General features: G+C 47.8%; 1 long non-coding RNA gene across 1 annotated transcript; it reads left to right on the forward strand.

Moving 5' to 3' along the window:
- The first annotated feature begins 2294 nt into the window (after positions 1–2294).
- LOC128949765 (uncharacterized) lies at positions 2295–12327 on the forward strand. The gene is made up of 4 exons (XR_008484283.1): positions 2295–2372; positions 2489–2748; positions 3139–3256; positions 12106–12327. It is a non-coding gene; the product is annotated as an uncharacterized LOC128949765 (long non-coding RNA).
- Positions 12328–13082: the final 755 nt, after the last annotated feature.

Consider the following 13082-nt stretch of genomic DNA (forward strand, 5'->3'; position numbering starts at 1 on the left):
GGCAGGGGGCGCTGTATAAAGTAAGTAGACAATATCAACTCTCTATAAGAAGGAATAAAAGCTCTATGTCACGTGCAGCAGTAGAAAATTTCAGGCTCCCAGGGAATAAATAGTTTTCTTTAAATCCTTTTCGTTCTGGAGTTTTTTTTTTTACTCCCAGGTAGCCTGATAGTTTCTACTGCTGTTTTTTTATTCTAAAGCTAGAAAGGTAAACCAAGATCAGAAATACAAGAAAGGGAAAGGGAAAGGAAAGGAAAGGAAAGGAAAGGAAAGGAAAGGAAAGGAAAGGAAAGGAAAGGAAAGGAAAGGAAAGGAAGCAGGAGAGCAAGAGGGAAGGGAAGGGGTGAAAAACAGAGTGAAAAAAGAAAAAAGAATTGGAGGGGGAAAGAGAAGGCATTCGGAAGGAGCGGTGCTGCCTCAGGTCCTTCCCCGCCCAGGGGTGAAGGTCCCGTGTGATGCCCGGGAGGTTCTGCAGCTCCCGGCGGCGGGGGACGGAGCCGTGGCTGTCAGCCCGAGACTACAACTCCCGGCAGGCCTTGCTGCCGGCGCGGCGCGTGACGCAACGGCTGACGCGGCACATGAGTGGCTGGCGGGCCAGGCGGCCGCGCGGGGCTGTGCGGGGGCCGCTCCCGGCGCCTCTCCCGCGCGTGACGGCGACGCTGGACGGGCGAAGCCTCCGTCCGGCCGCCCGCACGGCGCCGAGCAGCGCGGAAGGAGCGTCCGCGGGGTTCCTCGGCCTCACTCGGCGGTGCCGGGGGCGGGGGGCGGGGCGGTGCTTTGCTGCCGCGGGCCGGGAGCTGCAGGAGCCGCCCCGGGCGAGCACGGCGAGCACCTGTGAGTGTTTTTTTTTTCCTCTAAATCGGGAGTAAATATAGCTGAGTAAAATTAGCTTGGTTTTCTTCCTTCTTTTTTAACTGAATTGTTTTTATTAAAAATCCTATTTGAATGTGTAGAAAAAGTGGGGGTGTCCTGTCATATATTGTAGCTTTTCTTGTTTACAGGGTACTCAGAAAATACGTCTCCCTTAGAGTCCCACAGAAAGGTTCTCAGTGCAATCTCTGTCAAGGTATGTATTTCCAAATAAGTGATCCCTTTAGATATTTGCCTGTGTACCTTTTCCTGTTATTCAGAGCTTGCCTTCTGTGGGTTTTATGATAAACCTGTAAAACCGGTTTTGCAAGTCTTAATCGTTGAAGGCAGCATAGAGCCTGTTCTTGACCAGACAAAGGGAAAAAGTGTGACTTTGAGGCTGAACTTGTCATTTTTCATTTGACTTGTCTTGAATTATTTAAGAATAGAGAGAACTAGAAAAAGAGAGAAATAGAATTGGTTATTGAGCACTCCCCAAATGCTCACCATGATTCAGTGTAGAGCCACAGGGCAGGGTGATGGAAAGGGCTCTATGCTTTAGAAGGAAATAAATTTAAACCTGACCTCCACAGAGTCTCACTAACTTCTGTTGTTTTAAAATACAAAATACGTTCAGGAAGTGTTGGAAGTTAGTATTTTGGGAAAGAAATGGCAGTTCCACAGAACATTCCATTTAACAGTAAATTGGAGGAGAGCCCAAGAGAAATTTTTCATCCCTTGATAGAAAAGGTAGGAAGTGACTTTTTTTGGTTTGGTTCTTTTTTCTTTATTATTTTCTGGAAATAAAAGTAATTAAGTATAGGTACTACTGGTCTGTTTCTTCCAGTAACAGGTGATAATAATAGTAGTAGTAATAATAAAAATAATAATAGAAATAATAATAACAGTAATGTAATACTACTTAAACTGTCTTTATCCATTGAACTGGCCATTTCAAATCAAAACTTCTAAACACAAATCAAACCATCATCCTTGTAGAATCTTTCACAGCAGTGGGCTAAAGATCCTGGTTTTGTTGACAGGATTTATTGGTTCTGGAAGAACAAGAGGGAAGTAGAAGCCTAACTACTTCTAGCTCACAGACCCGTCCAGTGAACAGAGCTTTGTATTTTGATGGGCTTGTGATGACTTTGAAATCAATTGGTCATTACAGTAAAAAAAATTAATGTTTTTTTGAACGTGACAGCAGAAATAACTTTAAGCACCAACTTAATAATAATAGATCACCAATTTAAGTTAAAAATTCATGCTATACTATCAAAATTTAAAGGTAAGTGATTATGTATTAGGTGATGGTATAAAGTGTATGTTCTAATGTGTAGGATGTATGCAAAGATACATACATACCTGAAAGTCCTTAGAGGAAACAAATTTTTATGTTTGCTGTCTGACTGTTTATCATACAATATTTGGTTTTATTTCGCAGGGATCGGTGAATTTTAACTTTGGAGTCCTCTATGCTAAGGATGCTCAGCCTGCAGATGATGAAATGTTCAGTAATGGTGAGTTTTTCACTTTCTCTTTAATTGCTATGCTGATCTGAATAAGAAAAAAACAAAAGCAAGAGAAAAAAAAGGATGGTTTATTATTTTTTACACTGTTATGTTTGTTTCCTCAGTATTTGCTGCAGCTCTGCTTACCCAAGCTTTGGGTTCCTTCTGTCCCACAGGGAGTTGCCCTGTTTGGTTGCATCTGGTGAAATTCACCCTGAGACCTTACAGAAGTAGCTCAAACTACGTGAGAGCCATTTGCAGTTCCCTCCACACACCTGGAGAATGGGTGACGTTTCTGAGGATGTGGCAACTGTACTTCTATCAAAACTCAGTCTGTGAAATTTCTGGGGAAAACTCTTCGGTGACCTGAAGGGTTCAAACTCTGGTGAGAATCCAGTTATCAGGTGCTCACCTGGATGGTTCCAGCTCTTAAAGTGAACACTTGTACTCTTGCCCTGTAGTTTACATCCATTGTATTTTTGTTATTTTGCAAGATTTTATGTCTTTGCAAAATATCGTGCATTTCGCTCTTTGGAACCTCTCAGATTGTTCTTTGGTGTAGCGCCACCTCATGGGACACTTGGCTGCCGTCCTGAAGGGGATGGTCGCTAGAATTGTAAATTCTGGAGAGTTTGTAAGTCTTCTGTCCCCAGGGAGCTATCATGCTTTGTTTACTTTTGTTCTGTTGGTTAGGCGCTGCTTCTCATTGCAAGTATGAATTTCAAACTACCCTGTTCTCTTTTTAACTGTTTTCCTGGTTCTCTCCGTACGGCAGGGAAAGACTCTCGTATCCTTGTCTTCAGGCTCGGTGCTGTCCACGAAGATACGGAGACTAAAAAAATCATAAGAAGCAAAATATGACTGCAGGGAAAACAAGCTGGAGAGAACAAAAGGTGATATTGTTATCCTTACCCTGTATTAGAAACATCCAATGTGCTTTGATGCTGGCAGCTGCCAGGGGCTTGTTAGCTCTTTGTAGGCAGGTGTAGGTGTTCGCTTGTAGGTTTTTTCTCTGGACAAGTCAATTCAAACTTTGCTAAGCTTATATTTGCAGATTACTCTCTAGCACAGTCCAGCATGACATTTTTGAATGCTGTAAAAAAAACATGTTACTTGGAAATTGCTAATGATGAGAAGCTTTAGGGGAAAAAAAGATTTCAGGGTTGGGAGACGTGAGAAGAATTTTGTGGGGATGTTAGACTGAAGTAAAGCACACTTTAGGCTGGACTGGCACGCTGGCAGGTCCCCTATTAAACAGTAGTGCTGAGATTAGCCTGGGGGTTGCCCATTGTTTCTGTAGAAATCAGTGTTTCCTGGTCTTCAGAAGTAAGCTGCTTTGAAAAGCTGGAAGGTGCAGCATGGTGACAATCCGTGTGCTCTGGATTAAAAGTAGATTTCAGAAGGGTCCTAGGCTTTTGTCTTTTCCTAGAAGCCGATGTAATCCTATTGAGGAGTTTTTAATTCTGTGCTGCCACGTCATCGGTCAGGGCCCTGTTGTACTAATCATCATACAGATACAAAACAAAAAATCGGACCCCGTCCCAACCACTTAGAGCCCAGAACACGATTTCCTCGGGCTGCCATTTGTGTGCCATCGGCACTCACCACGGAAGCGAGCTGGGGATTGTTGCAGCTGCTGGGAACAAACCGCTCCTCGTCACACAGGAACGGAACTGGGACGACGCCTCGGCCAGCCCCTCTCTGCCATCGTCTCCTGAATCTGCAGCAGAGCAGTTCCGGTCCATCCGGGCACGTGTAATCCAGTTCCTGATGATCTGAGCGCACGGAGCAGCGCTCCGCTGCTGTGGGGGGCTCAGGGAAGGCAGAGTGTGCATTGTCATCTTCCTGAACCTGCAGACGAATCCAAGTGAGAAGCCACAGGGTGGAAATCAGTCGCATATATGCTAAACGAAACTTGCAGGTTTTTTTTAAGAATTGTTTCTGCTTGTTCTTTTTTGTGCTTCAGTGCTTCGAAAACCTCTCTTTAAAATCAGTTCAATTCATCAGTTGAACCTTTGTTTGCAGACCCTCAGTGAGCAGAATTTGTTGCAGACTCAGTGCACGCTGTGCCGGCCTCCCGGGAGTGTGAGGGGCTCACGTGTGCTACTTTTTGCTTTAGGACGCTCTGAGGTATTTATTCCTTTTGGGATACATGACGAGAATTGCCAAGAGAGGTAGTTACAAGGTATGACATGAGGAAAAAGCCTGTCTGGTTGGAACGTTGTTGCTGTCAAAAGTTAATTTTTCCTTCTTTCTTAGCCAGTAGTTAGCTTTTTGCTTAATTTTTGTGGTATCATTATTTTATTGTTTAAAAAATGGCTTCAAAATCACTTTGGTGGTTGGTGTTGGCCACCAGTACCTTGTTCAGATTTGCCTATTTGCTTGTAGCTAAAATGTTCGCATCCTGTTTATCATTCTATTTAAGAAACTGCTGCCCAGCCAACTAATAACTGAATATCCATCTGTCTGGGACACGGGGAGAGGATTTAGGTAACGTCTTTGTTCCCAGGAAAAGGTTCCAGTGTAGTTTCTAAATAGAGGAGAAGGGGATGAAGACGCGGGGCTCTGATGCCATTGGGGCACCCCAAGGTCCCCAGGAGCGGGAGCCCCGCTGCAGTGCAGGAGCAGGTATGTTCTCATGTAATACTGAACAAATTATAAATATAAATATGACAATTTAAGCATGAAAATATTTTTTAAAATAGTTAAACAAAGTGGGTTTTTTCATTTGTCAATAGGCAGTGTTTTGATTGTAAAAATTATAACTACAAATAATATAAAGGGAGAAATCTAAGCATAGAAATATAAATATATACAGATATATATAAAATTTAAACCTATAAGAAAAAATTAGTTTTAGCAGTAGATGTGATACCTAATATAAATAATAACTTAGATACTTTCCTAGAATTTTATATATATTATATATAATTATGAATATAATGCATCAAAAGAAACTATAAATATAAATGTGAATATAATTATACAAAAGTATAAAAATATTTCAATATCGTTCAAAAGAAGGCTTTTTTTGTGTTTATTTGGTTAGAGACAGGGGTTTTATTTGGAATCATAGAAGTAGAAATCTAAATATAGAAATATACAGTCAATAAAGAAAGGTATTTATAAGAACACGACTGAACGACGCCGCCTTCAGCCGAATGGAACGAGCTCAGCCGAACCAAGGCGAGACCGGCCGAACCTGACGGGCTCGAGCGAACCGAGGCCAGGCTTGCGAGGCTGCCTGAACGGAGCCGAGCTCGGCCGAACCGAGCCCGCCGCTCTCGTGCGCGCTAATTAGCGCGAGTGCTAATTAGCACAGCCCAATGAGCTCCTGTGCCACCCCGCGCTCCCGGTCGTGTCGGTACGAAGGCCGGGCCGCCCGCGTGACGCGGCAGCAGGAGAGCCCCGAGCCGGGCGAGTTTAACGTGAGGCGGCGCCGCTTGCCCGCCCTCGGGGAGGCGAGCCGAGCCGAGCTCAGCCGAACGCGCAGAGAGCGGCTCCGAGTTCGGCCGAAGCGAGCCGGAGGGACGAATGGAGCCGAATGCGGCCGTCAATAGCCGAGTTTAGCCGACAATAGCCGAGTTTAGCCGACAATAGCCGAGTTTAGCCGAAGAGCCGACTGGAGCCGAGTGACTCCGGAGCGAGCCCAGCTCCCCCGAGCGCAGCCTCCCGGGCAGGGCGAGGCGCCGGGCCGGGCTCGGGGTGCAGCCGGGGCTCTGTGAGGCTTCCCCGCCTGTCCCTCTCTCTCGCCCTCCTTCCTTCTCCCCGTATTCGCCTTCTCTCGCTCCCTTTCCCCCATTCCCTCTCCCCCCACAAGCCCGGCTCCTTCCTGTCCAGCCCCTTCCCCGCTACTCCCTTTCTCTTCCCCGTTTCTGCCTCCTCTGTCCACCCTCCCTCTACCCCCCTCCCGGGCTTTCCCTTCCCGTGCCGCTTTCCTGCACAGCCCGCCCTCCCTCGCCGCCCTTTGTCATGCCCTGCTCTCGCTCCTCTCTTCCGGTGCCCGCTTTCCTTCTTTGCCGCGCAGCCGCGGGGCTCGGGGTGCCGGAGAATGAAGGCCCGAGGGTATGGGGGTTCATCCGTGGTGCTGTTAACACAGTCAGAATGGCTCAGTGACTCTGTGCCAGGCTGGTGTGGCCTCAAAGGCTGCCCCTGCTGCTGGCAGAGTGTGTGAAGCGTCTGCTGAGCGGGCAGCGGCATCCCCCTGAACACCTTCTCGCAGCAGGGACGGAGATGGAGCCAGCCCAGCGCGTGGAAATGGATCTCTCCAGCTGAACGCTCAGGTGAAGCGAGCAGAGAACTTGCCCAGCATGAACCAGGTGAGCTGCACGTCTCCAGGGTAATGGTTCTTGCACCTTCAGAGCCACAGTGTCGCTGAGCTTTTTTTTTCCCCAGGCTTTCCATCACCTCTCAAACAGACGAATGCTCCCCTTGGAGGCTGCTGTGCCCTGGGGAGCCTGGCAGGTGGCCCCGTTGGTGAGAGGAGGGCAGCTGCAGGCAGGCAGCCCCCAGGAAAACACGGGAGTTTCAGTGGTTTCTGATGCCTGAGGAACGGGGAGATGGCGTGAGCTGAGCAGGAGTTAAGCACGGTCGTACAGAGGCCTGGCTGTTATGATTTAAGATGGCTTATTGAATATCTGTAGTTTCTATAGATATTTGTATATCTGTCCAAGTAGGATATAGAGCCTTGTGCAGGAGAAAAAGAACTCTTGATGTAAGATATGACCTGGGGGAGGCATCATGCCAGGCTATCCCTTCCAGATTTGGACGGCTTCAGTGTCTTGTGTGGCATGATGGGAAGTTCTGAAAATTAAGATTTCCTCTTTGGTGCGGGTCAGATGGGTGACGCCTGGCAGCTCGTGCACTGCCACTGTGCTAACCTGTGTGCCTCTCCTTCCCTCCCTGCTCCACAGGCAGCGCAACACGGGAGCAGCAGGGAGAGCTGGCTTTGTCCTGGAAGATCCAGGAGCTCGCGGTGGATATCTGAGCCTGCAGCTCCAGGCTGCCGCACGACGCAAGGGCTGCACACACCCAGAGCGTACAGGTACTGTCACAAACGTGGGCTGTCGTGGCTGAGCCCTCAGGAGCTGGCGGTGCCAGCTGGGAGAAGAACAGTAGCTTCCAGCCTTTTCTTTTGTCTGCGTTTCCCGTGTTCAGTCAGTCTGATTACTTCTGGGCATTGCCCAGCAGGGTGTGAAATGCTTCCAGGGCTAAAGGGGGAAAAAAAGGGAAACACAAACTATAATCCACACCTCAGGAGGGAGAAGGCATCTGTCAGGACAAACTCTTAAGAGAAATGGGATGAAGAATACTTGTTTATTCGGTCTTTGGTATGTGTAGCTAGTTCAAAGAGGTCTCCCAGTCCTTCCCATTAGCAGAGCAAAGGAAGAGCAGCAAAGCCCTCAGGCTAAGCCATTAAAAGCAGCAGCAGCAGCTTTGTGTGCTGGAGTGTGGCAGGCATTCCTAGGTTTACTTTTTGGTTTTGCATCTAGCAGTGGTAGAGGAAAGTTCTTTGCAAGGTGATAGTTCCAGCCTTGTATTGAAATGTGAGCAAAGAGGAACTTTCTCAGTTGGATTGGGGTTTATTCACAGCACTTGTAAACAGAGTTAACATTCAGATAACATGTGCAGGGAGTGTGTGCTGTGGGTTAGCACAAGTGACAAAGGAAGTGGGACAGGGCACTTTCCCCTTCAAGGTACTGGTTTTTTTTCTGGAAGAATGACGTGAGAGCAGAAAAGTTGCAATGGCATTGCAGTTCCCTGCACAGAATATACCCAGGGAGGTGAAGCACAGCCCAGTGGTGCCATTCACCTGCGCCCCAATGGGGAGCATCAGTGAAGTGAGGAGGACTGAGGAGCTCTCCCCTTGAGCAATCACAACAGTCATGTCAACGAGTGTCACCCTTTTCCAGACCACTGGCATGTGCTTGGGGACAATAACCTGTGTTTTTTACAGCCAGGTCTTCTGAGCCGCTGCTCACTGCTCGCAGTGAAAAGAAACTTGTGTACAGGCACTCTGCAAAATTGCCACCTCAGATGCCACTGAAGCACAGCTTTGGCTTTCAGGCATCTCCCCTGCAAGCTGTCCCTTGCGGCGTTTCCGCACTGGGTTCATTGTAAATTCATTCCTCCCATTTTTTATTTGTAATTTCCAAAGAATATCAGTCGACTTTTACGGCCTCTTCAGGGCTCCCCAAGCTTCATACCACACCTAAATGCTCGTTTTCACTGCCTGAAGGGCTTCTCTCACCCGAGTGATTCTATGAATTTGGCCTGTACTTCAGCTTAAGGGGAAAGCTGTACATTGATTTTGGAGAAAAAGATTTGACTGTCCAGCTGTAAATTTATCTTGTGTTTTGCCTTCCAGGTTCGCTCGTATTGTAATTTGCAAATGGCACGGCAAATGCCACGAGAGCAGCTGGTGAAGGTGGCTCAGAAGCAATGACAAGAATGTGCTGCAAAGTTGGGTCCAGCAGTCCAGCTTCCCGACACGGTAGGGCAGGCACACCTTTTGATAAAGCATCAAACGCTGTAGTTTTTATTCTTGGTGTTTGTCTGCGCTCCCATTCTGATCACCCCTTGAAGTATTATTTTTCAAAATGATATCTAGGAGAGAAATCATGTTTATTCAGGGGGAGCCATAATTTTCATCTGTTCTAAATGCACCAGGTGTGTTTTAAGGCCTGCACACACAGCAAGAGCTGCAGAGCTTGTTGTGCAGTTTCCTGCAGCACTGATTCATTCTGTATTCCAGTAACCATGCCCTGGGCTGCCAGCCAGGCTCAATGCCAGGAGCGGGAGGAGCAGACCCGAGAGGTGCTTTGGGTGGAGCCCAGCCAGGTTTCAGGCAGCCCGCAGAGTCTGCCCTTGCAGTCCACGCCGGTCTGCTGTTGCCATCTGCTGGAAAAATCCCTAATGGATATTTCCAAAGGTGGGGAGGAGCATCCGCTCCTGTCACGGACCTGCTGGGGGCTCTTTGCCCTCTGGCTCCGTGCGCTCTGCCCAAGAACAGCGTGTGCAGCAGGCTGTCACCGCTCTCTGCAGGGTGAAGCACCTTCAGCCAAGGTCAGTGCAAGAGCAAAACAATCCTGCCAGTAAAGCCTGCTACTAGAGAGGCAAACAATGATCCTTCCAAAGGAATTCATCCTTCTTCTCCCTTACAACTCTCCTGTGTCATCACACCGCAGAATGGTTTGGGGTGGAAGAGATCTTGAAAACGACCTAGTTCCACCTCTGTCCTGGGCAGGCTCACCTTCCTCTGGGCCAGGGTGCTGTGCTGTCGCAGATCAGGTGGCAGATCTGTGGAAATTGTAATGATATTATTAAGGCGTGTCTCTTATTGCCTTGCCATTCGTGAATCCCGAGGCTGTCTTGTCCTAGTTTAGCTTTCTGATGTGGAGGAGCAGAACTGCCAACTGATATGGAATTTGGTGCTCTCTGTGGAGTGACATCCTGTAAAATTTCTGTCCCAGGAATGCTGTCACGATGGCTCTGCTCCATAGAGAATGACACGGCCTGATTGTCAGCAATTTTTGCTTCTGCAATAGTGTAAAAATGCTAAAATTTGAACACGGCTTATTATTTCAAAAGAGAATATTTTAAAACTGGAAGAGATAGCTGAAATTACACCTGAAAGGTAGCAAGAGCAAATACATAGAATATTTCTCCCTGTTTGTAGATATACTTTTCATTCAAAATTATGCTGATGGGGATATGCTTTTATGTATTTAGTGACTTTACAGATTTCTTCCCCGAGTTTTTTGAGTTCATAGAATCATGGAATAATTCAGGTTGGAAGGGGCTCTAAAGATCACCTCGTTCCAAGCCTGGTGCCGTGGGCAAGGACACGGTTCCATGGACCAGGTTGCTCTGAGCCTGATCCCAGAGCACCAATGGGCCTTGGAACACTTCCAGGGATGGGGCAGCCCCAGCATGTGTGAGCAACCTGTGCCAGGCAGGTGCCAGAGGAGGAAGAAAGCCCTTCCCAGCTGGAGCAGAGGCTGCTGCAGCTTGGCGCAGCCTCGTGTCACGGAGCGTGTGAGACAAAAGGGCCCTTCCCGTGGAGGGAGAACGGCACTGAAAGATCTTTTTTGGGAGGAGCGGAGCCATGGAATGCCAAAGCAGCCTTCAGTTCTTGCAGCAGAGTTGGGAACAACTGGAAGCAGGAGCAGAGCTGGCCTGGTGCCTGGCAGCTCTGCAGGCAGTGGGGATGGAGAAGGTGCAGTTGTCTGTCTTCTTGGCTGAGTCTTGAAAAATGAGGCACTTTTCTGTAGTTCCTTTTCAAGCATTACGTGGCAGTTGCCCCTAGAAGTCCAAAGGCAGCTGTTTTTTTAGCAGAAGGAAGTCAGGAAGTGGCAAAGCAGGCAAAGACATCAGATAAGTCTGGATAAAAATCTTGGCTAAGCTGTTTTTTCCCCCTCCTCCAAACAGGCAATTCTGAAGCGCTGAGCAGAGATCTGCCCCCGGGAGGCAGAGCAGAGCCGATCTGTGAGAGCTGACACGGGAGCTGTGGTGAGGACAGCTGCTCCCCTGCCTCGGTGTGGGACCTGCTGAGCTGCCGTTCCTGTGCTGGGAGTGTTTCTCCTCTCATGCAGGCAAGCCAGAGAGCTCCTAGGGAAGGAGCAGGTAAGGTTGAAGTGCCGAGATCTCCCCGGTAAGAAGTGCCGTGACAAAAGGAAATGGCCTCAAGTTGCAGCAGGGAAGGCTCAGATTGGCTTTGAAGACCAATTTGTTCACTGAAAGGGTGGTCAGGCATAGGAGCGGGCTGCCCAGGGCAGTCCTCATTCCTGGAGACATTTGAAGCATGGCAAGATGTGGTGTTTAGGGACCTGATTTGGGTGGGGGCTTGGCAGTGCTGGGGCAGCAGCTGGGCTCAATGGCCTTAGCAGGCTTTTGCAGCCTAAAGGATGCTATGGTTCTGGAAAGCCTCGACCCCTCTGGCTCCGACACAGCACCTGGATGCTGACGGAAGGAGGCTGGTCATGGAGCCTGGAGGTGCCTGTGCCACAGGGAGGGAGAGGACAAGGCAGCGTCACCTGCAGGGAGGGTCTCGTCCCCAGAGAGCGGCCAGTGACTCCATCCGTGCCCGGGGCTCTGGGTGCACCCTCGGGGTGGACACCTGCCCTCAGGTTTCCCTCTGGGCACCCGGGGAGGGAACCGGGTCCATCCGTGTGGCAGCTCCAGGGCCTGCAGGCTCTGGGGCCCTGCAGCCGTGCGCCCTGTCACAGGGCGGCAGGGACGTGACGCTGCCCGGCCGCGCCGCTGGCCTGGGATCCTTGCTGCTTTCCTCCCGATCCCACATGGCTGTAGCAGCAATCTTGTGTCTTTTCTTTAAAAGTGTCCTTGGGAGAGTTCAAAGAGAGGGTAATTAGTTATGTCAAAGCCTACATATTTGACCTGTTGGCACTCAAGAGAAAAGACAAGAACCTGCTTGGCATCCTTGTGCCTGGAAGTCATTGTGACCCAGGGAAGTGAGGAAGGGGCTGGCCGAGGTCACTGAGGCTCTGAGATGGAGGTGAGTTTGCATTCCAGTTGATTGGAACGGAGGCTCATCAGAAGTTTCCTCGGCTATCCAAGGCACAGAGCCCTGGAGGCAAGTGAGCCTGAGCTGCTGCACGCTTGCTGTGAGCTTTGGGGTGAGGGTGCATCGTTGCAGGCCTGGGATGGATTGAAATGCGCTGAGGAAAGCAGCGGGAGGGAGGGAGGGAAATGCTCTGTTAGCTTGTGCCAATTCTTCTGTCAGACTCATCACGGCGGGACAGCGTGAAGACTGAAAGTGTGAGAAGATGTGGAGGGGAAGAGAGAATCTGACGGGAGCAGCGAACGCACGAGTGCACGAATTTTGCTTTTTGCTTGGATGTAAACTCAGGAGTTGAAAGGAATTTGGGAGTGAGAAGGGACATTTCAGAAGGAGAAGAAGAAAAAGAGGTTGTTGTTGTTGTTACAGTCCTGGCAAAATCTTTTGTTCTAGCTAATAAAAGAAGTTAGTTTAAGAAATAAAAAGAAAAAAATGTAGTGTTTTTTTTTTTACTTGACTATTATATTCATTGGTGGTATATGGTGTGTTGTTTTATTTCTTGGTATTATTAACTCTGTGTAAATTGTTTTTTGAGTGAAGCTGACTTTCTGGATGGGTTGGTTTGTATTTGAGGCAGCATTAATTTCAATAGGATTGTTTCATAGATTTCTGATGGGTATTACTGGGATTTTGGTTTTGTTTGCTGTATGTATAAACATAGACCTTTGGTAGGGCCAGCTGGGCTGCTGGAGTTTTGGGTGTGAATTTATGAGATGGCTTTTGTTAAATGCAGATTTTAATTTTTGAAATGTTTTTCAATGTAGTGGTTTTAAGGTGGTTTTTAAGAATTCATTGTTTTGTTTTCTGTTGTTTGTAGTTGGTGTATGATAAGGGATGTGGTGTGAGGTCTTGAACGCTATGGTTTTAGTGTTCCTAAGTTCTGATTTCTTTCTGGTTTGATAGTTGTTTTTTTTTTTATTTTTTGGGACAGGGGCATTTATATGGTGGGTTTTTATAGGCAATACGTTTTTTAATTTAGGTAGTGATATTTTTTAGTATTTTAATAGTTTAGGTTTTTGATTTTCATGGTTTTAATTATTTTTTTAAATTTTTTTCAAATAACTTTTCTAGATGATAGGTTATTATTTGTGCATTAGCATAAAGGTAGAGCTTTGGGGACTTTTTTTAGTAATGTTTAGGGT

This window comes from Melozone crissalis, unplaced genomic scaffold, assembly GCF_028551555.1.
Source record: "Melozone crissalis strain CALT ecotype California unplaced genomic scaffold, PUWL_Pcris_2 ptg000286l_1, whole genome shotgun sequence".
NCBI classification, from domain to species: Eukaryota; Metazoa; Chordata; class Aves; order Passeriformes; family Passerellidae; genus Melozone; species Melozone crissalis.